Source organism: Mirounga leonina, unplaced genomic scaffold (assembly GCF_011800145.1).
Source record: "Mirounga leonina isolate KUSES-001 unplaced genomic scaffold, KU_Mleo_1.0 Mir_99, whole genome shotgun sequence".
NCBI lineage: Eukaryota > Metazoa > Chordata > Mammalia > Carnivora > Phocidae > Mirounga > Mirounga leonina.
This window is the reverse complement of record NW_023270971.1, coordinates 2295813-2303247: the sequence shown is the minus strand read 5'-3', so window position 1 is coordinate 2303247 and position 7435 is coordinate 2295813. Positions and strand designations below refer to the sequence as shown.

General features: G+C 37.8%; 1 pseudogene; it reads left to right on the top strand.

Moving 5' to 3' along the window:
* Nucleotides 1-6527: 6527 nt before the first annotated feature.
* LOC118006767 lies at nt 6528-7232 on the top strand (annotated as a pseudogene).
* The last annotated feature ends 203 nt before the right edge of the window (nt 7233-7435 follow it).

Below are 7435 nucleotides of genomic sequence, written 5' to 3'. Positions count from 1 at the left end.
GGCAAGTTGAGCATTACAGAGAAATGCTCTCTCCATTTGCTCTCAGCCCTGTCATGGAATCTGTGCTCGTTAACTATCTTAATAAAGTTAGATGTTCTAAAATTGAAAACAGGAAGAAATACTAGCAATAAAATCCCAACAAGTAAGCAACTTCTAGTGATCTCTAATTAACTCCTGTTGCTTATTTTAAGATTTATTCCAACTCTTATTTATAAAACATTAGATGGAATTCAAAGTTGACAAAATGAAATAGACTTGAACTGACTCTGTATTCTATAAGAGTTTTAAGGGATTTTCTTATAATGGTTAAAAAAAAAAGGAAGTCTTGACTGTTCTTCATTCAAAAACTAATCAATTCAGTAAATGAAGCAAGTCTAGTTGTATCCTAATGTTTAAAACACATGTATAATTATGAATGTACATGTAAGCACACACATGTAAACACACACACATTCTAGCAAATCATTCACAATATGACACCGGTCTATGCAGAAACACAAACTAAGGTTAAGAATGTTCACCTATTTCATTATATGTGATTCTTTGCATTATTTTATCTTTTTGCTTCTTTTATTGACTTTACATTATAGATTCATAGGCATCTAAGAAATATCATCTTTCGCCATTGTTTGCAAAGTTTTAGTCTCAGGTCATGATCACAGGGTCATGATCACAGGCTCCATGTTCAACAGGGAGTCTGCCTGAGATTCTCTCTCACTCTCTCTCTCTCTCTCCCTCTGCCCCTCTCCCCCACACTGTCTCTCTCTCTCTCAAATAAATAAATATTTTTTTGAAGATTTTTATTTACTTGTCAGGGAGAGAGGAAGAGAGAGAGAGCCCAAGCAGGGAGAGCGGCCGGCAGAGGGAGAAGCAGGCTCTCCGCTGAGCAGGGAGCCCGACGCGGAACTCGATCCCAGGACTCTGGGATCATGACCTGAGCTGAAGGCAGACGCTTAACCAACTGAGCCACTCAGGTGTCTCTCAAATAAATAAATCTCAATAAATAAATAAATAAATAAATTTAAGGAGTTATGACCTGTCATAAACATTCACAAAAAAGATCTCAAGTGTCATTTATATGACATTTTATAATTGTTGAGAATTGTTCCATTTGTTTATTATATTTGATTTTCATAATTTCCCCATTAGGAAGGCTGGGTAGGTATCTCTATTTTACTTTATTTTTCAGAAATTCAGAGCCATACAATGAATGGAATTGCCAAAAGTGATATCTAACCCTGGAGGGTTTTTTTGTTTTTTTTTTAATTCTGTGTATCCCCAATCTGGGAACACTTTTAAAAGAATTTTTAGAGAATTTATGTTAAGCTGGTATTTTAATTCTTGTCTGTTTGTAGTAAATACACACAAAATATTCAAATAAATCTCTGGGACACATCTGTTTCCTGTTCATTGTGCACATCATGTTATAAGCTTTTGGAATGAAAAGTGGCATTTAAAAACCTCAAGAAATGACAACAGCAGCAATGATGATGTTTTTCGGCTCTTAATGATAATGTGGGAACTGATTATCTCAAAATCTTTTTATAAAATAAAGCAAACTTTGGAACATATTCAGTTAGAAAATAAGCCTTGAAATGATAAATCTTGAAACCAAGAGCGATAAAGAAGAGTTTCAAGAAAGAACTCAGTGATTTTTAAACATGCTAACATTTCTTAAATGCTTTTGTTAATTCTATGATGTTGTCACAAGTTGATACCTGTGTATAAGACATATTATTCTATCTTTTAGGTAACACAGATGGTTGAAGCACCAGAACATATTTTTACCTAAATAGTTAGAAAGCTTTTAAATAGTCATATTTTGGGCAGGTTACTAACTTTTGATTTGGAAAAGAATTTATTATAGTTTGCCTTGGTTCTTAATTTGCTATATTAATGAATCTTAGTTTAGACCTTAAAAATATAAGTGATTTGAGAATTAGAATTTCTTTGATGAGAAAAAGTATCTAACTTTACCTTATTTGAAGTAGAATCTATTATTTAAACATATATCAGACATCAAGAACTAAAAAAAAAAAAATTGTACTAAGGCAAAGAAGAAATTGCCTCTTTCTCCTTTCCTCTCCCTTACTTCGATTTCTTACTTCCTTCAAGGGAAGTTTCTGTAGGCTGGTTATTTTCTGTAGAAATCAAGGGTCTCTCACTAGGAATGAGGCCTCTCTGGTCACATATATAAATATATGTATGTATGTATGTATATGTATGCATGTATTTATCTCCCACTCTGTCAGCAGATAATAGAAGTTAGAGCCAGCTGGAGTTCAAATACAATTCATTAGAGGGGCTGTTTACAGAGATGCAGTTATGGCTGGGGGAACCAGCAAGGAATGTGGAACCATGGACTATTCCCACTCTTAGGCCTCCAGGTACAAAGGAAGGAGATGGCATTACCAGGAGATGACATTTTCAAGAGTCTTGGAAGGGAGTGGGTGTCCAATAGAAGCTGTCTTTGTAGGAGGCGGCCAGTAGTGTGGAGTGGGGGTGAGGAGAGAGCCTAGGATGAGAGATAGCCAGGAAGGGCAGCGGGAGACATCTACCTTCTCCTTTCTTGTGCTTTCTCCAACATCCTGCCTGAGGCTCCTATTGGCCTAATCCTCTAGAGGGCAAGGGGACATAGGTAGTGCCATCCATAGGGGTCAGTCTCCCCTGGGACACACAGAAAAGTGGAAAAGGGCAAAGAATGGATCTGGGGATGGGTAGCAAATGGAGAATAACCAACCACCATCTCCAGTGTTTCATTTTATTAGTCTGGCTGCCTAACTTGCTAGGTGAACTGACCTCTCACAACTTTGTGCTCTTACTTAAGTAAGCATTTCTTCCACAAAGGCTGGTGCAATGAATTATCTGTGGGGCCACCTGACTATAGGAGGCAAGGCCTCCCTTTACGCCTGCTCTCAAGCCCTAGGCTCCCAATTATTGGTGGTGGTGCTTTGGGGTAATGAATTTTCTAATAGGTCCCTCTAATTTTAGGCTTTCCATGCCTCAGAGTTAATTTATGCGGATGAATCAAAGTCAGGGCCATAACCTTGAAGCAGGGGGCTCTTATACAGAGTTTGATTTTCGCTGATGAGCTATAGCCCTCTCAGGTAATTTCAAGTAGATTAGGACTTTGATTATCATATTGGCCCGTACCTCGAGACTGATAGCATTTCCTCAGAAGTTCCCAGGGACTTTGGTTGTGCTCAAAGCACCAGAAGGCATATTCCAGTTAGATAAAAATATAGAGACTAGAAGGACCCTTGTCCAAAACTCTGAAATATTGTTTCTATAAAATAAAAATGTTTTGAAACCAAACTCAATATTCAGTCTTGTTTAACACTGGAGGTTCAGACCATATACACTCCTCAATCTTGTGAAAATAATATATTTGAAATAAACTTTCCTGTGTTACGTTTGTGTGCAGCTCTGGTTCTAATTTTAGGAAAGAAAACTTCTTGCAAAAAGGCACTGGAATCACCCTTAAAAATGCATCTGTTTGATATCACGTAAGCATGAATTAATATGAAGATAATTAAAAATTATTAATGAATCTTATTTCCCCATGTTTTAAAGGTTGTTTAAAGTCACTTCTCTAGGAAGTCAGGGAGAAAATTGTGGCCAACATATGGAATTAACTGATACATTCCACTGAATGACACCATTAATCCAAAGAGACTCTAGAAGAATTAAATAGTTTCAAAATATGAAAACAATTATGACCAATACTATGATTGCTATTACTGCAAAAATGTCCTTCTGTAGTCTTTCCCTTATGTCAAAAATACAGTGATAAAGTTGAAGAGGAAAATACAAGAGGAGAATGCTTTAAAAGAAAATTTGAAACTTACAAATAAAGGGAATAAGGATATTAGATTGTTCTGCTATTGAATAAGCCACCCTTGAGATTCTGCTGCTCAAAAGTGATCTGGTCTATCAAGATTCACATAGGGAAGGATCACAGAATCTCAGCTGAATCCCTCTTGTTTTTAAATTCAGATTTTTATTTTCGGCTCATTTCTCAACACAAACTGAGAGGCCTTCTTTTAAGTGCTGGAGTAGGGAAAGGGTTGGGGACATAGAGAGTAAGGGAGGGGACATGTTAGGGGGAAATCTGGTTGGTTAGCAGACAAATCAAGGGAAGTGAGAGCGATCGGTGCTACCTAACGGCCCCACAACCTGCTCTCTCATAGCACAAAATACTGGAGAAAAAAATGAGTACGTTTTCTAAGCAGCTGAACATGCGCGGTCATGAAATATTCACATGCAGGAATAGGAATCTGGGGCTACTGTTTCAATTGTGAAAAATCTGGGGGTGGACAAAGAGAATAAAAATATGTGCTTTTGTTTTATTTTGAGGATGCTGATAAAAAGCTAAATTACCAATAGAAGAACATAGCAGGTCAGAGGGTCGGGGCAGAAATCTGGTGACAGAGAGAGGCTTTCTTTATTTAAATTTAGTTTGCAACTACAATTTAACCTGATTATACATCTCAATAATCTGTTTATCAGTAGGACCTGTCACATCTGTTAAAAAAAGATATTTATTATTCAGAAACTTACAAGAAGTCCTCAGAAATTAGCAGAGAGTATATGAGAAGATTTGCTTTAATTTCTTGATTCAGTGGTTTAACAAATACTTACAAAGCACCTACTACATGCAAGGCATTATAAACCACTATAAAATATTTGTCACTTAATATATTTTTTTCTGTATTCCAGAACATTTAATTGGATAAGAGTCTCTCATGCTGTGTGTGTGTGTGTGTGTGTGTGTATGTTTTAGATGTTTTGTTTATAAAAATGGAAAGACTTATCAATGTGTTTTATAAAGATAAATTTTCTAGAAAAAAGCCATGACTTGCTGGAAAACTTTTGGACAGCCACACAGTAATACAAAAAGTCAGCTTTGTAAACAAGGATTTCTGGAAGTTTGATTTATAAGGTCCTCCACCCATTTTCCTGTCACACAGGATATAATGGCTTTTGTTGAAATGCAGTGTGACACTAAATAACTGGCAGTTACTGACTGTGTTGCTTATTACTTGGATCACTCTGCAGAGCTACATTTATAGGAAATCCAATAGCTTTTAATAGATATGCTGTATTGCTATCAAATAATAAATACAATCAAGTTTTTGTTATTAAACTATTTAGGCATGGAGACTAATATTTCATGCATGTCAAGGATGGCTTTATTTTTAAAAAATTCTGTATTCATAGTCTAGGTGCATAGTTAATCACTTTCTATGAATCAGAATTAAGACCCATGATTCTGTTTTATTTAATCATTGCCTCTTAACATAAGTTCTGCTATGAGCTGTGGACCTTCTTCAGGTTTGTTGATGACTTAGTGGGAGTGCAACAATGCATTTTAACCTAATAGCTTACTCAAGTCACATTTGGTTGTTATTTTATAGAATTTTGTATTTGGAACCAAGATTTTACATGCTGTTGGTGAATATATCTACTGTATTATGTGTTATGATGAACTTTTGTTTTTTGGACCATAAGTTATCAAAAATATTTAATCATATCTTTTCTCCTGTTTTGACTGAGTCCGCATTTGTAGGGCAGGTTTGGGTACAGATTTAGGATTATTTAACTTTATGTGCTATATTCATTGAACACTATTCTATTAGCTAAGTGACTGCTATTCTCAGGTAGGAAGGTTTGTACACATATCCATCCATTCATTCATTCATTTAACCTTCAGAATTTATTGAGCACTTACTATATCCCAACTCATTTTTAGGTAGTAAATAAGATAGATACAGTCTCTGCCACCATGAAGCTTATCATTTGTTGGAAGGAGATAAACAAGAAACAATAAATGGATAAATAAGAAAACATGTCATATAGTAATAAATATTACACAGATAATTATAATAGAGTGACTACTTTTCATTTGGATAGTCAGAAAAGACCTGTCTGAGAAAATGCATTTAATGTGTTTTTTGAATGAAGGCAGCCTTGCGAAGTTCACATAGGTATCATCTAACTTTATAAGAAAAGCAAAGTCAAAAAGTAAACTTAAATCAAATAAAATCTTTTTGAGCCACACATTTTTCCTTTTCCATTCCTGCATGAATATACACACCTTTGGTCAATATACACACCTCTGGTGAATGTGTGCAGATAAGGAACAAAAATGATATTGGAAAAAATACACCCAGAAGTAAGTTGCATTAAAGGTGAGTTATTTGCAGAGGTGGATATAAAGAATGAGCCACGGCATGAAAACATGGAGGTTGTAGAAAGAAGGAGAACATGGGAACAACAAGAAAATTAAACAGCAATTTCCTTTTATTTTCCATCTCTCTACCTATTGGGCCTAGAGATATAAAGGATCAGCAAAAGGATGCCCTGAGTACCATGGGCTATCTGTGTAGGGAGAAGAGGGGACTGCTTAGAGATTCAAGTCATTTGCATCCATGATTAGTAGCATCACTTAGAATCTAAGACTACATTTTACATTATAAAAAAGTAGCTTTAGCCTGTTTTTTCTTTCCGGGGCGCGTGGCGGCTGAATGGCGGTGCAAATTTCCAAGAAGAGGAAGTTTGTTGCTGATGGCGTCTTCAGAGCTGAACTGAATGAGTTCTTCACTCGGGAGCTGGCTGAAGATGGCTACTCCGGGGCTGAGGTCGGAGTTACACCAACCGGGACAGAGATCATCATCTTGGCCACCAGGCGCAGAATGTTCTTGGCGAGAAGGGCCGGCGGGTCCGAGAATTGACTGCTGTGGTTCAGAAGAGGTTTGGTTTCCCCGAGGGCAGTGTAGCTCCGTGCCGAAAAGGCGGCCACAAGAGGTGTGTGTGCTATTGCCCGGGCAGAATCTCTGCGTTACAAACTCCTAGCAGGCCTTGCTGTGCGGGGGGCCCGCTCCGGCGGGCTGCGGCTCATCACCGAGAGTGGGGCGGAAGGCTGCCAGGGCGTGGTATCTGGGAAACTCCGGGGACAGGGGGCTAAATCCGTGAAGTCTGTGGAGGGCCTGATGATTCACAGTGGGGACCCTGTTAACCACCACGCGGACACTGCTGTGCGCCATGTTCTGCTCAGACAGGGTGTGCTGGGCATCAAAGTGAAGGTCATGCTTCCCTGGGACCCAAGTGGTAAGACTGGCCCTAAGAAGCCCCCTGCCGGATCATGGGAGCATTGTGGAACCCGAAGATGAGATACTGCCCACCACCCCCATCTCGAACAGAAAGGTGGGAAGCCAGAGCCGCCTGCGTAACAGGGTCTCTTTGGCAGCTGGATCCGGAGACTGGATTTTAATCTGTAAAGACCTTTAATAAAATCTTTGAGAAAGAAAGGAAAAACATGTAACTTTAAAAGATCAAATTAATTATATGTACCTAAGAGTTAAACAATCTTTAAACCACAAGAATAGTAACAATCTAGTTATATATATCCTGACTCCCTTCATAATAGATTATT